This window comes from Desmodus rotundus, chromosome 10 (genome assembly GCF_022682495.2).
Source record: "Desmodus rotundus isolate HL8 chromosome 10, HLdesRot8A.1, whole genome shotgun sequence".
In the NCBI taxonomy this organism is placed as follows: Eukaryota; Metazoa; Chordata; class Mammalia; order Chiroptera; family Phyllostomidae; genus Desmodus; species Desmodus rotundus.
In genome coordinates this window covers 110,021,436-110,046,031 of record NC_071396.1, presented here as the reverse complement: position 1 = coordinate 110,046,031, position 24,596 = coordinate 110,021,436, and positions in this window count along the sequence as shown.

Sequence of the window (24,596 nt, the reverse complement as noted above, 5' to 3'; positions counted from 1 at the left end):
GGTTTTGTTTTTTTTTTCATTTTTTAATTAATTAATTAATTAATTTTTATTCAGTTACAATTGTCTGCCTTTTCTCCCCTTTCCTCCACCCCACCCCAGCCAGTCCCACCTCCCTCCCCCAACTCTACCCTCCCCCTTGATTTTGTCCTTGTGTCCTTTATAGTAGCTCCTAGAGACCCCTCTCCCCACTATCCCCTCCCCACTCCCCTGTGGCTCTTGTTATGGATGAACACTTTGCTTTACGTCCCAGAGAACGATGTTGTTGGAGTTCATACATCTCTGTCCTCAGGCGGTGGATCCTGAAAACGCTGTTGGGTCTGAAGTGACGCGTACCAATGTAGCCTAGGGGGACTCTTTCACACCTTTCGTGAAATTTAACGGCAAATGTGTTAAGGGTTAAGTTGGGAATCTCATATAAGTAAATAAGTTTATTTTTATTTACTTATATTTTACTTGCATGTGTTATCCAAATAATGGCTCCATTTGGTAGTGCTTGATTTCATCAGCTCAGTGTCATCTTTTTATATTATTATCAAAGTGCAATTGACATATAACAGGAAGCTTGGTGCCATCGTAAGGACTTAATCATAATGGTATTTTTCTACATGTAATACTTTCTTAGGAAATATTCATATCCTTATTCCTGTCCAGAGAGAACATTTGTAGAACAAAAAATTTTGGGGATAAACAGTAAAACAAACAAACAGAAAAGATGCACGATTTTGTGAAAATAAATTTTCAAGTGAAGTTATAATGCCAATTATTTTATTTGGGTGAAATCTTTCTGAAGGAAATAAGAGGTGTTGCCCATGAACCTCTGCGACTGAGCAAATTACAGGAACTGATTCATTGGATAGGCTGCCATGTTAGAGAAACATGGCACCAATGTAAAATCCATGACTGTCTTCAGGAGAGGTAAACTATAACAGTTAATACAGCACTGACAGCTACGTGAAAACAACATGTTGAAAATAATAATGCAGATCAGCTCTAGAAAATTTCACAAGACCGATTCAGTACCATTATTTCGCAGATTTGAAACTACGGCCTTGAGAGCTGTGTTGAGTGGGCTGACTTTAGGGAAGCGCGTGTGTGGTACCAGACTTCTTCATCAGGGAGACGGGGCTCGGGGCAGGGGAGCAATGAACCAGGCCTACGGGACAGATGTGGGCGGGAAGTGAGCGGTGGGCACTGAGGCCCATAGGACACTCCGGAACTGAGAGGGGCTCAGGTCCAGCAGAGGGGGATGGGCAAGTAAGTTGTGGCCCACACCGAAGGGAGGACCATACGCATCAGAAAAGGAACGTGGTGTCCTGTGGAAAATAGGAAACTACTGTCTGTTGTAGATGCAGGCTTCATAAGTGGGGGACACTGGAGGTTTGGCTGTAGCAGGAAGAACCCTAGCTGAGTAGAGGGTGGTAGGGAGCCGATTTAGAAGGTCATTAGGAAATACTAAAAGCTGCAATACCATACTTGACATTGTTTATTTTCTAGTCACGTCTATCTTTATTGTCGAAGTGCCATCATTTGTTTTACTCTTTTACATAGGAGAAAATTTGCTGCTCTCCTCTCAAATGCCTGCAGAGAAATTCTTCACGTGACACTAAGTTGCTTTCCGAACTGTGATGATAAACACTCTGTATAAAATGATGAAAACAGGGCAAGGACAGACTTTAACTCATGAGCTTCATTAAACAACAGAAATCGAAATCCTCATATATCAGCGACATCCGACCATGGGCACAAAGCTCCCAGTTCCAAGACCTGCTGGGAATTGTATTAGAACATTGACCAAAATACCGCTGCCGAGTAAGAAAGCCCTGGGACGGCATAAAGGGCTTTCACAGTTAGCGTTTTATTCGCTGTTACAGCCATAGCCATTTCTGGCCTGTGGAAAGACTCCAGCCATCTGAAAAGCAAAAGTACCTTTGTGATGGCAAGACCTTAGCTGGCCTCGACGATACAGAGAACGAAGAAATAGAAACTTTTGTCTTTGCCTCTCAGGAGTATACCAGTATCATATCATGTTCTAGCAGAGATAATACCAGTGTGACCAGAGACAAAGTTAGTACTATCCCTGCCTTTCAGGCAGAATTGTTACATTTGTTAGAACACGCACAAGGCTGAGCGCTGTTTTAAAGAAAGGGTTCACTGAGCCAAACGCTAGCCAGAAAAGGACCAGGTCCTGGCACAGAAGCTGCACCAGCAGCAGCCACAGCACTGATACACGAAGAAGGCATGGTCAGTCCTAAAGCTGATGGTATTCTCTCATGGAAACAGTTTGGGGAAGAAAGATGTCGATTGTTTTAAAAGAATTAACCTTGGCTGTAGGTGAGGAGGGGTAGGAAAAGGTGAAGCAGGGAAAGTTCTGGAATAGGTGAATAGTCTGTGAGAAAGTGGTACTTGATGTTCCTGGGTGGTTTATGGGCAACAGTCGAGAAAGTTCTTGCATTAGCAAGAAGCAGAGGCCCCCCCACCCCACACCCCCAGTGGCAGGGTGGTCCTTGGCTATTCCCTGTGGGCAATCTCAGAAATAGCCACCTGGAAGTCATTCACCATTCACCACGCCTTCTAGGCTGGTTTTGCCCTGCGGTTGCTAACTCATTAACCTTGCTTGTCGATTCCTTCCACTCTCAGCCTACTGTAACTCAATTTAGGACGACATCTCGGAATTTACTCCCTGTTACATTGTACAAATTCATTAAACTCTCCACTTACCATTGGCTTTTAGATTTCAAAAAAAGCCTACCTCGAACTGTTCTGGTAGCTAACACTAACACCCATTTAGACATAATGAAAACAGAATCTATGCCTCTTTGGTAAGCACAAAGGCCTTCCCGATGCATTCTTCCTCGTCATTGCCGGGGCAGCCTCACGGGTCTGCGAAACCTTTTAGTTCTTGAAAAGTAGCAGCTAAAAAATGACCCGCACCAAGATGTACGCTGGACGCAGAGGGCGCCTGGGAGGACAGCATTCCAGACAAGGATCCATCTCAGCCTGACGGGGTCCTTACTTTGCTCACCTGCTCACAAAGCGCACCTGTGGCATGCCTGCCTCCGGGGGGAAGTGTTTGGGAGCCGTCCAAGATTAAAGCCGCTGTTAGCTTTTTCTCTTTGATAAAAGCCTTTTGATTTTTTCCCCTTACTATTACAGTCTGGACCCTAATATCATTCCTTTCACTGCTTTTTCATCATTTTTTAGGAAAGTCTGCTGCAGGGCTCTGAAGAGAGGACCGACTGTAGCAGCTTAAATGTCCTTTCTCCTAACAGGATCAGTGTGACGATAACATCGCTGCGCTCTCCCCGGTTCTGGGCACTTCCCTGAGAGCACCTGAAGCACTGTGCCAAGCACTGACTGGTTTCCCCGACATCTTTTCCTAGGCAATGAGAACTACAGAAAGGAATCAGTCCCTGTCACGCTACATGCAAACCCTTCTGGGAGGAGAGGTCTCAGGAACAGAATAGCAGCTTACTGATTTGTGTGTGTGTGTGTGCAAAGTGTTTTAGCATTGACTTTGTTTTAAAGAATTAATGCATTCATCCCAAACCATTTTTCAGTTTTTCCCTGAGTGTATTCCAGACACTGTGCAGGTCAGTGGGTAGGATGGCGGTCCTTACAACACGTTCAGTATGAAGCACTGCCTCTCAAACTCCATAACGCACCAACGTCTCCTGGGGGGCTTGTTGTGGGACAGGCTGCTGGGTCCGACTTGCAGCATTTCTGACTCAGTGGGTCTGGAAGTGGGCCCTGAATTTGTGCTTTGGGTAATGCCCATGCTCGAGAACCCTGCATAGGTAATTGGATATCCTATGGTAGCTTAACACTTGAGTGTGTGGCCAAATAAAATGCAAATATTTCTGTACGGAAGGATGGATGGGAATAAACACGAGCACATGAGTTCACATTAGAGCATGTTAGTTTTCTAGAGCAACTTGGGAAACAGACGGCCAGTGTGCAAACCCATCCCATTCTCCGGGCCAACAGCGTTCAAGAGAAAGAAAAGGCAGGCGAAGTCAGCTTGGGACAGCACTAGTTTAGAGCTGTACGGAAGGCTAAGAGGAAATGTGACTGAATAATCTAGGGCGATTTACAGGTGTTATTGGTATTTAAGAATTTATTTAAGGTCTACCAAGTCTACACATACTTACTTCGACTCTGGGCTGACAAAGAAGGGCAGAGAGGCAAATAGAGATTCACACTTTGCCTTGGGCTAATCTTCTGTGGAACATACGATAGTTATGTGTCTTGCAGAATTTAATGACCTTTGTAGTTGCATTATTTCTCTTAAACAAGGATTTATTGAGAGGTGTGAAGGTAAATGTTCCACACCTGGCACAGTTCGGCAGCGTAAAGGGGCCTCTTTTAGAGCATTTGCTCACAGCCAACTTTAAGCTACCAATGTTCTAAATTGCAGCTGTCACAAATTTCTTGAAAATTCAAAACTTAGCTCTAGTAAACCAATATTAGCTGGCTTGAGATCAATTACTCTAAAATGAGGCTATTTTATGTTATTTATACCAGCTTAGATTAAGATATTTGAAAGCATAGAAGTGTTTAATGTAATATTGTTTTTTAACAGAAACAAGGCAACAATATTTAAAGAATATATCTTGTTATTAAAATTTTAATAATTAAAATGTCACATGCTAAGGCATATGTGAATTTGTGGTGGTTAGAATACTTCAAAATATTTCCCTCAAAGGCATGCAAAAATTATCTTAACTGAGTCAAATAATATTCCCATCATATAGTTTTAGAACTTTATATTTTTTAATGTATTCATTGAACTGCAGGGAAGAAAAATAATTTCATCTCTACTCTTCTAGGTCCTTGACTTAGAACCCCCTGTGATAAAAGACAGATAAATGAGGGAAAAACAAACAGGAGTGTAGTAACATGTCTACCTCCTTTCTACCTGGGAGAGACCCAGGGACACTAACCCCCTGAAAAGCTCCAGACTACCACCTTAAATACCATCTCCAGCCAAAGACAAACAATTTTAAGTCAGGGAGAGTCAGACAAATTATTGACTTAAGCATAATGATGGACATTAAAATACACAGAAGGCTTTAGAAGCTCATAGAAAACAAAAATACCTATTTACAGCCATAGGTCCCAGTGGGCATAAAGAATTGATTGGCTGGGCAGAGCTGCTACTAGCTTCCATCCTCGCCACTGGCCTAGGGCTATGCTGTGGCCACCTCCCTTTTCGTCTGCAGCCTCTGGGGATGTTCATGCTGAAGAAGCAGCTCTTGGCAACTCAAAGTATTCAAAACCAGAAGATGACATATTGAATCTTTCTTATTTCATTTACCCACAGAATGTAAACATTTACCATTCTATTCCCACATGTCCTTGTATTTGAAACAAAACTGATTTGAGACAAAACTGAACAATGAAGAAATGAAGGCTCTCGGTCCATATTTCTCCTCTTCACGTCCTGGACTGTATTTCATTCCCTTGGAGCGAAATGAAGGACGTTTATTCCACACCTGGGTTCTACCCTCACGGCTGCTTACATCGGGGCTCAGTGGAATCAGACAAATCCACACCGATTTTGCTGAGGCTGCCATTAATTTTATGTATCTGTTTACCTAACCTCTTTCTCATCTGTGATTTACAGAACACTCACCAATTTACATTCTTGCAAATGTAACAAAGCAGACCAGCATATTACAGGAAAATAGATTGGACTGAGGCCAAGAAATTTGCCATTTGTCACGTGTCTATTATTTCTTATTTTAGCTTTGAAGCACTTTTAGACTTTGATAGTCTCCCTAAGTTCAGGAACTTTTTCTAGAAAATAGGAGATTAAGTAGATCCACATTTTAATTATGGAAAAGCATTATTTTTAACAGGAGGCCAAAATAAGTTTTTACCACATAACTTACATGTCATTTAAAAGGCTCATTTATCAGCCCTGGCCAGGTAGCTCAGCTGGTTAGAGAGTCATCCTGAAACACCAAGGTTGTGGGTTCAATCCTCGGTCAGGGCACCTTTGAGCATCCACCAATGAACACCCAAATAAATGGGACCAAAAACTGATGTCTCGCTCTTTCACCTTTCTCTCTCTCTCCAATCAATAAAAAATAAAAAAATAAATGAAATTTTCAGTTTTATGAGTTTTCTTTTGACAGCTACAGTACTGACTAGAGGTTTGTAAAAATAGTTACTTAATTGTTGTAATGAAAATATTGGCACGTGAACAGACATAAGGGACAGCTCTTTCTTCTTAGCTTTCACCTGGGGTCGCAAGATAATTTTATTTTTTAATGTATAAAGGGAATATAAGTTCACTAAGTCCACTAAGTTCAACTTTATAGGTTTATGTAAATTTACTTATTTTTATTAAATTTTCTTTTCCATCAGAGTAGATAACAAAAAGAAGTACTTTATACCCAACTTCATAGTAGCTATTCTACCTAAGTAATTATGTCCAAGTCCCCAAATATTTCCGTGTTATTTTGAAATGAAAAGGAGAAAAATCCCATCGTGTCTGAAAAAGGTGACCAACCAACAGGCAAATACACATTCCCCACAGAACTCAAAGAATAAACTGCTTCTTTTATCTTTTTTAGCCTGAAGTTCACAAAGGATTCTCATATCCTGAAATTTGCATTTTAAGAGAAATGCTTTTAAAATTCAATATATTTATACATTTATCATCGTATAACTAGTTTGGTTTTCAAATAATGGGGGAGCATGGCTTATTTAAACAAAAAAAAACTGTATGAACATTCAAGCAATAATTGTCACCACCTGCATTATAGCCATCTTTATTTATTTCTTACCTAGTGATTACTTTTACACAGCATTCAAACTAGCAGAAAGTGTTTAAAATTGCTGTCATTTTTCAATTTAAATGTAATAACTTTCTAGCAAACACTGTAGATTCAATGCTTTATTTAACTCTCATATGAATATATCTATAGAGTTCACATTTAAAATATAAGCAGTATGTAAATTACATAAACAGAAAAAAAATTCTAGTCCTAGTATTATCTTACATATATTTGTACTCTAATCAAGTAAATAATTGTGCTTTCTTTAATTCTGCCAAAAAATTTATTATAAACCTGAGATTGATAGTTTTGTGCGCAACCTTGCATTTCCTCTTAATGACGCCAATAGTTACTTGATTTACATGTACGTAAATGGGGAAAGGCCAATATGTATTTTAACAATGATTCTTCACATAACCTATGTGGATATAACTGTAGTAAAAGAAAGTTTGTTAAAAATAGGAAATTGATTTACAATAATTATTAAATAATGGACTACATTAGCAATGAATGCCAAATACACTTTTTTCCTCTTAGGATATTTCAAAATAAAATAGATGCCACAGCACTTGGATGAATGTTTATTTATCTTTCTAAGAAACTGAGGCTGGGCCAGAACATTTTTAAGGCCATTTTTAATACTATTCACCTATTAAAACCAGTTCAAATTACTTTTCAATTCTTGAGAAAGCTGCCCTTTAGCTTTTATTAAAATCTGTTTATTAAATTCTGCAAGCTTAAGGCTCAAATGTCTACTCGATATTGAAGTCTGCCTCCATTTCTGCTTTGTATGGGATCCAGAGGATTTTGTCAACAACCCCGACTTGCTCTTTGAAAACACTGGGGTTGTATATCCAGCTGACCAAGCTCAGGTCTCCTCTGCCTCGTGCACTTGGCTCCTCCCATCGCCCCAGGACAGCGGTGAGCCAGGCTGTTCCCCTAGTAGAGTCCTGTAGCAGAGCTGCCCCTAGGCCGCAGGCAGGGCTTCCCCCACGTCCCCATCGCAGCCAATGATTCACACTGATTCGTGGTCCTGCAGTCCTTACTCATTTTCATTGTTGTTATTTCAGTCGAACCCCACAATATATAAAACACCCATCAGGGATTATGAATGGAATGGAAGTAGGAATGCCTACTATTTTAAACTTAAAAAGGACAACATTTAAAAAATGTTTCTAAGATTTTTTTTTACCTTGAAATTGTTTTAAAGGTTTAAAGGGAATGACGTGAGTTTAAGGAAGCCTGTTGAATCAATCCAACAGATAGAGTTGGTTGCTAAGCTAAGTTTAATACAAATCCTGGGAGTCCTATGGAAACACTAGCTTATCTCCAATGGCATGAGAAGGGGGGGTGAAATTATTAGTTTATATTTTCACAAAGGTGTACGGTGGCAGGAGTGACTGTCCCTGTTTGCAAATGCGAAGCCTGATACTGACAACACAGGACACCTTGATTCAGTGGCGAGGCGGCAAGTACTGAGCACCGGCCCTTGGAGGGGAGATGGAGCCCTGACTGTGTTTGCCCATTTCCACGGTGTAAATACTTCTGCTGCGGCTGATTTCCAGCTCCCACCATGTCCTCGAGGGTCACTAGTCGGAGCTGTGCAGAGACGCAAGGTACCATTACCCAGTATTTCTGTCTTATAGATCACAGATGTAAAAACCTTTGAGAGAATAGTTAACAGTAAAACCTGGTAAAAATATTGAACAGTGACGGTTTTTTTCATGTACTACCTTTGCTTTAGTATCATTTATTTAGTTGTAAATTTACCCAGTTTTTAATAAAATTTCTGTTTAATAACTGGCATACAATTTTAACCATCTGCCCTTATGACTGGTTAAGGCACTGCTCCTGAGAGATGCTGAAGACATTGAAGTACAATTAGGAGAGCTGAGGTTAGTAACCTGAGTGTTTAGAAGGAATAAACCCACTGATGTGCTTGGCGGCATATTCAGAGGAATTTCTATCTCGTCCCTGGTGATTGTGTATGTGTGGGAAGTGGTGTACAGAAACTGTACACAGTCCTTTAACACCAGCAGCCACAGCTCCTACAAGAACCCAGTTTTGGAACTCTCCAAGGCATGTCTTCCAAAGATGCCCATTTTTCTTCTTGCCATTAACATTGAAGAAACTGTCCTTCTGGGCTTGTTTTTGTCGGTTTTATGTCAAACTGCTTTTTCCCCAGCTTTTGTGTTCTGGGCTGTGTTCCTGACCCCTCCCGTCCTGCCCGGCTGCGGTTATTACCTTTGATCCGAAGGTTCTGTGTGGAAAGCCAGTTATGAGTTTCTGTCCCTGTGGGTCACATGATGAAGTTGAAGCAGGCTGTCATCCGGAGCTGTGTAATAGCTGCCAATGGGGAATACAAAGTGCCCTGGGTTATTGATAGAGTCTTAGCTGCAGAGCTGCTGACACGTTTGATGTCTCCTTTGCTAGGCTCCTAATATTAAGAAATATCTCTGGTAGTGTGTCATCCCGTGGAGTCGTTTGGAGTGGAGAGGATAACTTGGATTTTTAGTTGTTTATTCTGATCATTCTGATCAGATGCACGGTGCCTACATGAAGCAGTAAAAGGAAACAAACAAAAAGGTGGGTCCATATTAAATCTATAGAAAGTCACAGCAGCAAAGACCTAGTTGTGCCAAAATCATCGTTCATCATTCGATAGATTAATCTTTCAGTGGGAAGGATTTTTCTAGTTAAAGTGTTCCTTGTCTGAAAAATGCATGGATCCTCAAAAGTTAGCAATCATTTCCTAAGTAGCTGAGGCAGAAATCCAGAGACAAGTCGTTAAAAGATTACATTGTTTTGTTTTGTTTTGCTGACAAGTAGATTGATACCTCCATACACCTAAGTGGCGTAGTTACTATGCAAAAGTACTTTCTGGCTTGGCGTACATTTTTAATTTGTTTTTTAATGCTACTCAGTGGCAAACCTAGTGTGAAAAAACTCCTTCAGACATTATAAAATGCCATTTTAAAGACCTAGAGCTGACATCTGCCAGCAAACTCTGAAAAATCATTCCATTTAGGTCTTCCTTATGGTATATTTTTGTTCATTCTTTAGATTGTCATCATTATATCTTACTTTAATATAAAATTAGAAGTTATTGCGATAGCACAAAGAAAGAATCAGACCTAACAAAGGAAACAAGATAAATCTGAGGTTAAGTGTTTGGCCAAGATTGACTATGGCTGATGTTTGTATGAAAAATTTAGTGGCTTTACATTCTTTTTTTTTCTTCCCTTCTTTTCTTCATAGGATACCTAGCCAGCTACTGGAAAAAAAAATAAATGTTTGAAATATAATAGAAGAAGACATATTTTTTCTTCTCAGAGAGCACAGCCCATGTGCTGGCCGGGTATCTCAGTGGGTTAGAGTATCATCCTGATTTGCCGAGGTTGTGGGTTTGATACCCCGTCAGGGCACATACATGAACCAACCAGTGAGTGCGTCACGAAGTGGAAGAACAGATCTCTCTCTCTCTCTCTCTTTCTCTCCCCCCTTCCTTTTTCTCTAAAATCAATAAACTAAAAAAGGAAGCTGGTTTGTTAACATGTTACATAATGCTTCATTTATCTCCTCCCTTCTCTCCATTTTCTCCTTTAATCCGAAGAAATTATCATTCTTACACCTGAATATGGTTAGAAACAAATCTGACGTTATGAAAAAATACTTGATTTACTAACCCTACGTGTGCTCACAAATTTCTTGGCATTGTGTGTGTGCACACTTGTATGTTTACGTACATTATTTCCCTTATATTTCTGGTTCTATAGGCTACACCTCAGTACCATGAGATAATTTCTAAATCAGTGCGAGTTTGTTAAGAATGTATTTTATTTGTGGCTGGGGTTGCAGACATGGCGGGGGTGCTGAGGCAAATTCCCCAGCGACACTGACTCTCCAGTGACTTCAAACCTATACCAGAGGTTGTTCTCCAGTGAAAGTGGTTTAAAAGTGGGCACCATAAGTTAGCTTAAAAATTAGGAAAAGTGGAAATATTATATTTTTCATAGTTTAAGTTTTATGACATCTTCAAGGTCAAATGTACTGGGGAGTCTGGAGAAAAGTAGCTCTCACGGCCATGGCTGGCGTGTTCCGAGTTGAGTATAAGTGGTGAGTTCGTGAACTATGTGCAGGGAAGGTGGGAGTGTCTGATAAGAGGGTTGTTACTTCATCAGTTTTTATTACGTTGTTTTGTTACTGTCATGGCTTTCTGTTAGGCACAAATTTTGCATCACTTGGGTGCACATAATACAACTCAGTAACATAGGTGTTTTGCTGGTAACGACCTAGTAGGATGAGATAATGATTCGAGAAGAAAGAGCATCATAACCTGTACATCATGTATATTCTGTCTGCTTCCAAAGGGTTTGCATTGCCTTAGCACAAGTAAAAAAATGTGAAACAAAAGCTCTCGTGGTAAAACAATGAATAGAAATCAAGCCTATTAAATGAATAAACTTTCTCCTGTACTTTTGACACTAAGATAAAATTAGTGAATATTGAGCTGGATGTGTGTAAGAAATAATGGTAGGCAATTCAGGGGATGCGAAGATGGGTGATGTACTCGTTTTTATCATCTGAAACTGAAGGCAAGTTTATCTGCAGAGCAAAACTTTTCTAAAACCTTAATTTTGGTGCCTGTGTGTACAGAACACTGGGTATTTGCCAATCACTTGTACTGTAGTAGGTAAAAAGGCTGAATGACTTTGAAATTTATTATTGGTTGCATGGTAGGTTCTCAATAACATCTGTTGAATAAATTAGGTGAATAAACAAGTACTTGCATGACTCATGTAAATATGCATATATATATTTATTAAAACTGATGACATAATATTGAATCAGTGCTCTATGGAAACTGAGGTAATATATTCTATTCAAGTATTTTTTAAGTTAAAAATATAGAAGTAAATCTTATAAAAATTAGAAAAAATATATTAACTGTTCATTAACTTGCTTCTCTGAAATTTGAAAATGCTTAGGCAATTCATAGGTATTAACTGAACACATTCACGATCGAAGTATCTCTCTCTGTCAGTCAACCTTGGTTCAGATAAGCCACAGTGATACATCTCCCCCAAACTGTAGATCAGAACAGATGCTAGCAGAATGGAAATAGTACCAGCATCCCTGAAGGCACATACACTTCTCTTCAACAACGACAACAGGAAGCAGTGAATTAACTCAAGAACTGCAGGAGTCCCTGACTGGTATCTCAGTGTCCAGTGCATTACTCATGGAGTTCTTCATTTTGAAAGGACTCTTAGTAATTTCCTCTGTGGGCATACAGTACAAAGGTTTTTCGCAGATACCTAAAAAATGTGTTTTTGGTAAGTATTTTGGAATGCTTGTACCCAGCTATGCAGGCCAATTCTCACGTTGCTTTCTCTCAGATATGTTGACAGGCAGGAACACAGAGCTGGGATTTGCTGATGAAATGGTCTCTCTAACCTCGCTTTTCCCTCGATAGACAAACATCCCCTAGAACAGCCACTAGACGTGGGAAACAATCCCTTGATTGTGGCTCCGTGTTCTGTCTTGTCAGAGCAGAGGAGGTGTGAATCCCGGCTTTTATGAGTGCCATTAACGGATTCGCTCACCCTCCCCAGTATCGCTAGCTTATGTAATTTCCATTTATTTTAGCAACTTTAAAGATTGAAATACACACCTGATCTTTCAAGACTATATATGTGTCAGAGTGAATTGGACTTTCAAGGGAGTGTGTCTAGCCGGTGGCGGCTTAATTGTTGAAGATGTTTATGCCACATTCATGTGCATATGGGTCGCCCATTCTTGTTCGAGGTTTCTGGCTGAGAAGAAACAAAAAATACAACCCACTGTATAGTTTGGGAGGCCAATGTACTGTTTAGTAATCAGACTCAGTGAGAGAAGTTACGCAAAGAAGAAATAGCAGCGCTTTGAGAACACGTCAGGGGAGAAATCAGTAGGAAGCCAACGCCTTAGCTGGACTCCAAACACACCTGAGAATCTTCTGCACGGATAAGCCGGTGGGGACTGCGATGAGGCAGGGAGCCGGCGAAGCAGAGGCACAGCTTTTCCTAAAGACGTGGATGGCTGTGATGCTGGGATGTAAGTGGGAGACTCAGTGTGGCTGACCTGTAGGGCCTGTGTTGAAGAGGGACAAGGTGGGTATCTATAAAGGAGTAAAAGAACCCCAGAACATACACATATGCATGTCATGAAAATGCGTGATCTTCCCTGTGATGTTTGAAGGGTTCTAAAAGAGGGTAAGTGATCATGTTTGTAATTTAGTATTAACACCCTCTCATCACTTACATGATTGAAGAGGAGAGACAGGAGAATTTAAAGCTTCCCGCCAGCCCGAAGTTCTCTGACTTAGGTGTGTTAGGTTTGGCTCAGTCTTCACTGGGAACAGCCACACTGGGACCACACTGGTGCCGTGCGGACTGCTGTTCCACACTGTGCTTTCAATCCTGTCCTGGATCGCCGCTCAGGTCAACAGAATCTCAAAGGTAGTGAGTGACAAGAGCCAAGCGCAGAAACAAAATTAGGAGAGATGGTTTGGCCTCGCCCCCGTTCAGCATCTGGATTGGAAAATACCGTTAAGCTGAAAGGAAAGAGAAGACACTTTTTCCAATTGTGTCACCGTAGGTCAAGTGAACATGAAAGAAAAGGAAAAGGAAGCTGTGCAAATTCAGTGAGCGGTAGATTGCTTGGATTATTATTTTGTTAGTTCCCATTTTTCGTTTTTGCAGTGGTGATATAAAAATGAAAATTAATGCTTAGCCACGGCTGGTGTGGCTCAGTGGATTGAGTGTTGACCTGCAAACCAAAGGGTCACTGGTTTGATTCCCAGTCAGGCCACATGCCTGGGTTGTGGGTCAGGCCTCCAGTAGGGGGTGCACAAGAGGCAACCACACATTGCTGTTTCTTTCCCTCTCTTTCTCTCTCTTTTCCCCTCTCTCTAAAAATAAATAAATAAAATCTTTAAAAAAATTAATGCTTGAACCATTGTTTTTGACAAGCAACCTTACATTTTGTTAGCATCTTGGAAAAATAATACTGGCAATAATGTGACCAAAGTTTCATGTATATTTTATTTTTAACTTAGAAATTCTTTTGTCAACTGTCTACAGTTTTGTCCTTAGATATCTTACAGGTTAGCACTAAGAATGTGGTAAGCTTTGTGAATCATATTTAATTGTTACCTCCTATCATGCTATATTATCAAAGAAGACAAATAATCAGAGCACATTACTTCATTATCGCTGATTGTATCTACAGTATCTTGACGTTTCAGCATCAGTGAGGCCATACACATTGAGTGGCAGAAGGAAAATAGGGTAGATGTAATTTGTAACTTTAATTTATGATACTTGTAAAGCATTTCATAGAACTGTAAATTCATAACTCATACACATATGTGGGACAATGTTTTAAATACCTTGGGTCTACATTTTGTAAATTCAAATTACATATTGCAAATTGACCTAGCTACTTAAGGAGTTTTAGAAGGAAGAAAAACAGGTTTGTCTTGAGTTTATAGGAATTAATGGAGTTACCTGAACAAATTATAGGTATTCCCAAGGTCTATTTCCAGGTAGAGACTATAAATCATTCCTTACATGATTTGATTTATAGACTATTCTTGACAAGTAAGATATTCTCGACCATTTCATCATGAAATCATACAGATATGTAAAATAGAATGCATAGAATAGGGCATATGTATGTGTATTTCTTGCATATAGACGCTTATAAATAAGATGTAAATTTAATTGAAAACTTTTAAATTATTTTATTTTTAAATGTGAATCTTTTAAAAAAGATTTTATTTATTTATTTTTAGAGAGAGGGGAAGGGAGGAAGAAAGAGGGGGAGAAACATCAATGTGTGGTTGCCTCTCACGCGTCCCCTACTGGAGACCTGGTCCACAACCCTGGCATGTGCCCTGACTGGAAATAGAACCCGTGACCCTGTAGTTGGCAGGTCGGCACTGGATCCACTGAGCCACACCAGCCAGGGCTAATTGAAAACTTTTTAAATCCATGCTTTTAATTTGCATTTCTTATCAATTCCCCATTAAATCATGTTTTCTTCTATTTCTTTCTTAGTGCCTTGCTTATCATTCTTTTTCTCTGCTTCCTTTCCACTTTCTTTTCCCAGGCTTTCTCAACTGTAATACAGCAGACCATTAAAAAGCAGGATGAGTACATTTACAGCTTTCTCACTGCTGCCCGCTGGGGGCTATAAATGCACACACTGGATATAATTGAGGCACACATATTACCTTGCCTTCTGTTGTTCAGGAAGAGCATAAGCGGGCTGTTAATGTGCTCTCTGCTGAAACTCAACTTGGGGGATGAGAATTAGCTTGCAGTAGTAATTTGGTAAGCACCTGGGAAAATTGCAAGCTTCATTTCTTTCAACGCGGAATATGATTAAAAAGAGAATATATTATTATCATGGGCACCATTAAAAAATGTGTAGACAGCATTCTATGATGTTAAGATGGAAATTGGAAGTTGTACTCCAAAGCTGAAGATGGTGCATGTTAATTACCGTCTACCACGGTGCGCTGCTAGTACAATTCAATTATTTGCTTTGTCAAGCAATATTTTGATTAACCTGAACTTTAATTTTGTGCATCAGGTGTTTTTCACATTGTGAGGAAACAGTAGAGTGGGGCATTGTCCTGCCAGGAGCTCTCTGGAACCCCCAGATATCTACTCACCACCACGGGAATCCACATTTAAATCCAGATAGCAAACACTTCTCAAATGTAGGGACTTTCTCTTTAAATATCACACAGGGGGCCTTTAAAAATCCATACTGCCCTGTAGTGTTCTGCTGGGTGCTCTCAGTAACTGCTGTGCTGCCCGGCCCGTTTGGGGCGTGAGCATCCCTGGCTCACATTTGATTGGAAGCAGCTGGGGCTGAGAGAGGACCAGTGACACACCCAAGGCCCCTAGTTCTCAGTCTTGTCAAATTTCAGACTGATGTTTACCTTTGCCCCAGACCCAGGTTCCAGGAGAAACTTCTTCCTGGGTTTTAAATCTTATTTGCTAACTGGGATTTTAGAGGCAGAATCTGACTACACCTGGTTTTGCTTTGTTTTGTTTTTACAGGATTTTCCCACCATTTAGGACAATATAAATAATATATTGCCGACGTACCGCTTATCTGCAGTTTGGGACTCTCATTTGGATAATCATTTTAATGGTTAGTGAATAAATTACCTTTTCTTTGCTGATTGCCCAGTTTTATTTAAAGTCAGTAGCTATATCTGACAAAACAGTTGATTGCTTGGCTTCCGGTCCAAATTGTCTGCAAAGAAACGCTAATGATCTGTCCTGCGTTTAGTCTGGTCAATTAATTCTGTTACAGAAAGTGATGCAATCAGTACTTTTAAACTTAACTGGGATAACCAAAATAATGCACTGTGTAATTTCTCCAGTCATTCTTTCAACAAAACTTGTTTGAGCATCTACCAATTATCTCTAAAATGGTGCTTGGTTAGAAAGATAAAATGATGTACATCATTTTTGTAAAGTCAGTCGTTTAGCTGTGTAAAGTGACATAAAATGTTCCATCGTGTAAAAATAGTATTAATGATACAAGACAAGACAGAACAAGATGCTAATTGACTGCAGAGGGGAGGCGCAGTCAGGCTCTCCGAGGGAGAGCAGAGCTGAGGGGAAGAAGTGGGTCATGCAGTGGAATAAGGAGCTCGTGCAGAGAAAAGGGTGGAGGGAAGGAGGGGGGCAGCTGCTAGACAGCTTTTCAGGTGAGGGGGTGGGGCTGTCCCGGGAGAAATCTAGTCTGGAGACTTCCACCGAATACATGACACACGCAGATACACACGCTTCCAGCAAGATGTGTCTTGGTTTTCTCTACCCGCCCTGCTCTAGCTAGGTCATCCTTTGTACACACCACGGAGCAAGCGTGTGAGAGAGATGTGAGCATGTGCGCATGTGTACTTAAAACCATGGATGGCACTGAGTCTTTAAAAGTGAAGCCTGATACAAGGGAATGAGGCATAATATTTTAATTCTGGATTTTTAAAACAGGGTCCTTGGAATAGGATTTATTTAAGGGAAAAGAAATGTAGAATCTATTATATTTTTCATTAGTGAAATCCAAATTGGCAAGGCTTTGAAGCAAAAGCTTAATCTTTAAATCAAACAAACGAACAGGTATGGATTGGCTTATTTGAAAATTACCCAATAAATGAGTCAGCTCTTCTTTATCGGATGCACTTTGATCTTGGTTTACTATTCTTACTAATATAAAAGTCTTTAGAAATAAACAATTTAAACAACTAAAATTTTACTTATAGTGCATGGATATCTGTCTATATTTTATTAATTTATTATATAATTCTCCCCAAATTATACTTATTCTGTATTAAAACAATATTTGTATCTATCATTTTGGATTTATCATTAAAATGTGTTTATCTGTCCAAGATTAAAACTGAATGAGACTATCCAGTAAGTATTCCTCAGGTGTTGAACATTAGAGATTTCTGAAAAATGCCAAAATGTTTTTCATTAATATAGTGACCTGGCACTTGGCACTAATGTTTTGTAGGACAGAGGCTGATAATCACAAGCTTATTGACATCACACTTTGAAGATTCTATGATTTAATGAATAACTATTGTACGCTCTGTTTTACTGAAAAGTAAAATACTATATTTAATTAAGAGTCTCCTTCTTAAGTGAGGGACAAATACCATATGATCTCACCTTTAACTGGAACATAAGCAATAGAAGGAAAAAGCAAACAAAATATAACCAGAGTCATTGAAGTTAAGAACAATCTAACAATAGCCAGGGCGGGGGGTGGGGGGTGGGGGCGGGGACAGTGGGTAGAGGGGATTACAGGAACTACTATAAAGGACACATGGACAAAACCAAGGGGGAGGGTGGAGAAGGGGGAGGGAGGTGGGTTCAGCTGGGGTGGGGTGGAGGGACGGGGAGAAAAGGCATACAACTGTAATTGAATAACAATAAAAAAAAAAATTAAAAAAAAAAGAGTCTTCCTTCTTAAAAAAGTAAGGTTTTAAATGTAGGACCTATATCCTTATACTAATCCCATTTTCTGGCATATGTAATATACATATGAGATATACAATACCTTTTACTATGTAATAGACTTCAAATTAAACTGTATTGCAAATAGTATTATTGTTTATGTATATTTAGTGAACCACAGATAATCATCAGAAAGTATTTTAACATTGCATGTGTACGTGGGTGTGTGAAATATTCCGACAATTCACCACACCCAAATACATTATTCTGAATATAACGAGGCAGTCCTATTTTCGACATGTGATAAAAAAGTCATGTTTCTAACACTGCTGTGAAGACGCTGGGGAACCGTCCACCCCATCACACTCTCTCTCCCCTTAGTCAATTACTCCTCAGTCTTCACGCCTGTGCATAACCTCACCTGCGCAGCTGGCTGAGTGCACCGTCTAAGCGGGTTCGCCCTGTTTCTCATTAACTTTGCTGCCTGTCTAGCTCATAATGACCCCAGGTTGGGAGAGGTAATTAAGTGATTTGGTTTTTAATAAAAGACTTTCCCTTTTAGCTCTTGCTAACCAGCTCCAGCTGAACAGCTCTCATGGGTTTATGAAATGTAAGAAATGACCTCACATCTGCAAGGGAAATAAATTAAATCATTTCCCAGGGTAGCTCCCTTTAATTTCATTAATCCGAAGTGTATAATGAACACCTTATTTACTTATTTATTTACTTATTCACGTATGTATTCACAAATATTGCCTCTCAGAGAGCTGAGAGGGCTGGGCCAAAGACCGCTCAGGGGCGGGAGGGACTGTCCCCACAAGCCCAGAGGCAGAGGCAGGTCGGGGCTTCTGGTCTCCGAAGGCCTACAGAGCCACAGGGGGTTGTCAGGCCTTGAACCTGATGAAGCTGCCCCGCTGGGTGTCAGACATCCTTGGGTCGCGTGACCCCTTTACTCCTGTGTATCTTCCCCTTCGGAATGAAAGCGTCTGTCCTGTGCTTGTGCCATGGTTGTCAATCATTCACACTCCCTGGCATCGGGGTACCTGGCATCGGTAAGCTTGTGCCTAGGTCAGTGAGTCAGGCGAGATGCCGGGTGCACAGGGGTAGCTTGGAGATTCTTTACTTCACCATAAAAAATGAAATGACTACTTCTAATTGGACAATGTTTGATTTAATTTCCTGTTTCATGATATCAAATTAAAAGTACTCATCATGCTTATGTGTTCTCTTATTCACAACCCTGGGCCAACAGGACTTTAGATCTGACCCTTCGATTTCAGATTCGTAACAAGAATGTGCATGTCTCCTTTAAAGCCACATAGAAAAGATCGTGGTCGGTATTGCTCTTTGAAATGGATAGGAAATTCTCTCTCAGATCTGGCCCATTTGTACTGATGTAAAATGAGACCTATTCCCAGTAAATCTGCATTTATTTCTTCCATAGAGTTTTCAAAAAGCTACTTGAGGTTTTAGCCCAATATAATCAAGAAAGCCAAGACAATATTCTAGGATGGAATCTGCAGAGGATAAATCACTTCATATATTTACATATTTAATGCACAGATTACACGTATTAGCTAATTATTTTAAAAAGCTGTCCTTCGATAGCACGCGGCAGATTTATTAGCACTTATTAACAGAATTAAGATCAGTGGGAAATCAGAGACACCTTGGTTCATAATGTAGAACTCCTCCTTCTGTTTGTTCTGTGTATTTGCTTCCATTATTGTGACTTGAAGGAAAGGTCATCAGAGTGAATGACAAAGACGATGGGACACTCATTCCTCTTCTGCCCTTTTCCCTGCAGCTCAGGGGGCACCAGTGCTGAGGCAGGGGTGACATTTGGACACCACCCCTTGGCTTGGGGTTGATGTGTCACCCTGGCTGGCCTGCCCCTGGCACAGGTTGAAGCTGTCCCTCCTGCAGCTGCGAAAGGAGACTCTCGGTCTCCGTGGTCCCGAAGGATGCGTTCTGCACATCCGCGGGCTCTCCGTGTTCGTCCAGCATGTCCTGTCCCTGTGTGTCATCTGGGCCCTCCCTCAGCTCAGCTCATTTGACTTCTCATTGGGCAGTGTATTCAGAGTCCCTTTCCCAGGGGACTGACCACGTTATGGCAGTGCAAAGTCCGTTCTTCTTTCTGCCTAAGAAGATGCACCGTCCCTGGATTTATTTTCTACTGATGGGTAGGCAACACACTTCGTGGCTTAAAACAATGCAAACACATTCTGTTTGCCTTTTTTGTAGTCAACTTTAACTTGTGATTTTCAACTTGGAAACTAAAGCCAATACAGTCTAGATTGAGAGTTTCATGGTGATATCATGGTAGCTGGTTCTGTCTAGTTCATTAGTAAAGAGGATCCCACCGTGCAGGACATGTGGAAAGCTTTGTGGGACATTACAACAGAAAAGGCCAAGGCCATTGTTATTTTTGTGTGGAAGAGGCCTGAGTTTTTGCAAATTCTTTTTCAAGTTACATAAGATGACATTGTATTTTAAAATCTTGCTTTTAGCACATTCAGTGTCAGTATGAAATTAGTAATGAATTATTACTAATTATTACATGAATTATTAGTGAGAATAAAATCAAAGATCAGATTAGGAAAATAAAACGAACGTGGGATGATTTGAATCACAGTTTGCCTTATTAGAAGACACAGACAGAAGTGCCATCACCGACAAGGCAGGGAGTTGTCTACCAACTTCCCCCCGAACACCACCAAGTTAGACAGTTACCCACAGATGAGGGAGCCTCCGTGGGACCTGGGTGTCCAGTGCAGCAGTGCCAGCAAACTACTGAAACAAAAGACCTGACATTGGAAACATTGAAGAGGGTAAGAGGAACAGTTCAAGTCACTTCTCCCCAAAAGTGACAGGGTGACACAGCTCAATGCCAGGACACATATCCTGGCCTGTGAGCTTTCCCACGGGAACAGTAAGAGTGTGTGAGTAAGTGGCAGTAAGATACCTCTCAAGAGACTTGCTTCTTTCTCATTCCATCCAGGAAACTGAGGTGTGGGCATGCCTGGGGCTCAGTGACCAGCTGGGAGAACAGCACCTGGGCCCTTGCAGCGTATTAGAGAGACAAGGACCCTGGTAACCAGTCTTGCAGACTCTATCAGGAAGCCAGCCAGTGAGCCACTGGGAACACCTTGCCTGTGGATCCCCTCACTGACCCAGGGACACCCCCAGTGAGGTCTGTGGACCTCACCCACATGCCTCCTCCCCACCTGTGGCCACATCCTTGGGCACACTGCACAGTAGCAAGAGAGAGTTTGCAGCATGCCAGTGAGCATGTGCAGAAAGCTTCCCTGATTCTACAGGACTGGGTAAAAGCACACTAATCAGAGCATTCAACACCCTGGTAGGGAGAGCTAACAAGAGCCTGTCTGCATCTGTAGCCTGGCTGTGCAGGGCTGGAGAAAGGGAGGGCACAAAATCTTAAGAACTCCCACCCAGGAAAGAACAAGAAATGTGGGGCAGATGCCTGTGTAGAAGAAGGTCTGACACAGCCTCAGAGTCCCTAACAGGGCTGGGAGAAGGCAGTGCTCTCCTGTGTCAGGCAAGACTGGAGCTGGTGACCACTCCTTCACAGGCAAGCACAGCAACGCCAGACTTCAGGAAACGTGAAAGATCAATAAAACATGACATCACCAAAGGCACATCATCATTTTCCAGGAACCAACTCCCCCAAAATGGAGATCTGTAAGAAAAAAAAATCCAGAATAGTTGTTTTCAGAAAACCCAGAAAGACAATGTAATAACACCAGAAAAACAAAACACAAACAAAAGACGTTTAAAAGGGATGCTGAAATCATTTTTAAAAAGAAAACAAATTCTGGAGCTGAAGAATACAATTGATGGAATGAAGAACAATGCAGCAGAGATCATCAATAACGGACTGGATCAATCAGAAGAGACCTCTGCAAGGTAGCAGATGGGCCATTTGAAGTTACCAAATCAGAGGGGAAGAAAGGGGAAATTACTGAAGAAAGCCTGTGTGAACGCTGGGATGCCACCGAAAGGAACGGTCCAGGTATGCTAGGGGTCACAGAGGAGAAAAGAGGGAGAAAGGGGCAGGAAACTACTCAAAGAGAAAGAGGCCCACCTCTCCAAGAATCGGGAGAGGTCTGATATCCAGATTCATGAAGCCCATAGGTCTCCACACAAGTTGAACCCAGAAAGATCTTCTCCAAGACACATTGGAATAAAACTGTCTAAAATTGAAGGCAGAGAAGAAACACAATGGGACCCCCAGAAGGCTAGAAGCGTAATTCTTAGCAGAGACCTGTCGGCTGTGAGAGTGGGACTGGGCTCGTAATGATTTCATGGACAAGATCTGTCCCCTAGTCACGTTTTCCCAGTGGGTCACAGGCGCTTGCAATGAGTGTTAAGCATTCACACAATCACATGGACTCCCATCTCCAAAGTTAATCTGGGTACTGCCAGTGCCAATCTGCCTGTGGAAGGGACCAGGCTGGAAGCCGGCCGGTTGGCTGTTTGACCGTTTCCATCATGGGGACCCTGTACTTCTTCCTCCCTGGAATGGATACTTATTCCGGAGTGGATGCAACTTCTCTGTCCACCATGAGCATATTTTATTAGGCAATTAATTAGTCTATAGCCTTTTAAAGGAAGCCTACATTGAACGTAAGTTCTCTGTTGGCAAGTTCATATACTTTGTGATCCACTCTACTGCTAGTGTCCACCCCAGTTCTTGGCCCATTAGTAGAAGATCAATAAATATTTGTTGAAACAGTAGATACATAAAATGCATTAAGCTGTCCTAGAATAGAAGTAGGTGGGAAAGAGAAGAGGAATACAAAGTTAGGGACTCATAAAATGGATCCCAAAAGGAGACTAATACAAAAATCAATTCTTAAAACCTTTCATATTCGCTGTGAGTGGGCCGCAAAGTTGGCTTCCAGCTTTCTAGAAGCCGCGGTGGAGAAGGAAGTGGCGTTCATACACAGGTCATCGTGTCCGTGAGTCGGGCGCTCCGAACTTATTCCTGATTTGGAAACATCTGATCTTACAGCATCCTCTAATAGAGGCCTATTTCCATCATAAGACGAGACAGCATTTCCTTTAAGGCCCCTCATAAATTATACACTGTTTAGGGAAATTAAACATCTGTTTTTAGAACACCTCTCAGTGTAGGCCTATGGAATGAGTTCAGGGGATACAGATCAGGTGTATCACTGTGTCCCGGGCGTTACCTGTCCTGTTCTGGTGGGGATCCGTAAATTACCTCTGTGGCACATTTCAAGGAATGAGCGAAGCAGACACAGTTTAAGCAATCTGCCATCATTACTGCTCTTTCAGCTGAGTTCACTGAAAGCTAATCGGCATCTGTGAGCCTGAGATGTTTACTGTCTTTCAAGTTTTGGGGGTTTATCTCTCTGAGTTCCAAATTCAGTGTGGAACATAGGATGCATCATAATAATCATACCCATTTTTTGAAATACTTATAAATGCCGGGTACCATGTGAATATTGTATACGTACTATTTCACTGATTTCTTCACGACAGCTCTGCGAGGTTAAGTCCTGTGTTTTCAGTTCGTGGATGGAAACACTGGCCTGATCCCTAAATATGTGATACTGACAGAGGCCAAATGCCCAGAAAATGGAGGATTAGAGTTAAATCCAGGTCCATTTGACTCCCGGTCTGTGCTCGTAACGTGCACTCAAGATGATTTTCCCCCCACAGGGCAATGGAACCGGTTACAAGTGCAATAACCCATGATAACAATGAAGCTGCAAGACTAAGTAAGCCTGGCCAGAAGTCTCCTTGGAAAATAATTCTGATCATTCTCATTTACAGACAATGTATAGTGGAAGTCCTAAAATTTTATAATTAAATGTTGACCGTAATCTTGGTGTGGAAGCTAAAGTGGTTTTGGATGAACATTTTAAAATTAGATTTTTTCAAACAATGCAAATGGGTATACACAATGACACGTTAATCAACCCCATAGCCTCACTGGCGACGTGATTCTGAGGTGCTCTGTGTCATTGCTTGTTCAGCCTTTTGGAGATCACACACATGCACTCATACACACGCACACGGGCGCTACCGTGTGCCCTTGGACACCTACAGTTCATACTGATTTATTCTCAATACCTCTGTGTTGGGGTACACAGTGTGCTTATCCCGTGCTCCGCTGATGGACGTCTGGAGCGTTTCCTTATTGTTTCTATGACCAATAATGTGCCAAAACCACACGTTGCACTTGTAGTTTTGGGCCACTGCATGAGTAGATCTTCACGCTAGACTTCCAGAAACAGAAGGACTTGTGTGATTGTGGTTATGGCCGAGACCGTTCCGCTCCCTTCAGGGAAGTTGTACATGCTCCGGTCAGGCAGCACAGGAGTACCTCAGCTCTTCTCCGAGGGTTACAAACACTCCGACCCATGAAAACTTAATCCATGGAAAATGGTAAGCTGTTCTTCGGATTTCCATGCATTAGTATAACTGCGCATCTTTTTACATGTGTATAAACTACTTTGGTGTTTTGCGGAGGTGAATGTCATTTTTATAACAATAGATTGGGGTATTTTACATATTGATTTATAAGAACTCTATATACTTAAAATAAATGTATCTTTTATCAAGTGTGTTGCGAATTTTCTTTTACCTTTTTTGAACTTTTTGGGGGGTTCCTAAGAAGCATTTTATGATTTCCACTATATAGATCCATATGTTTCATTTTACTTTATTCCTAGGTACTGTGCCATTTTCATTGCTGCTATAAATTGGGGCTTCACGCTGTAATATCTTGTAACCT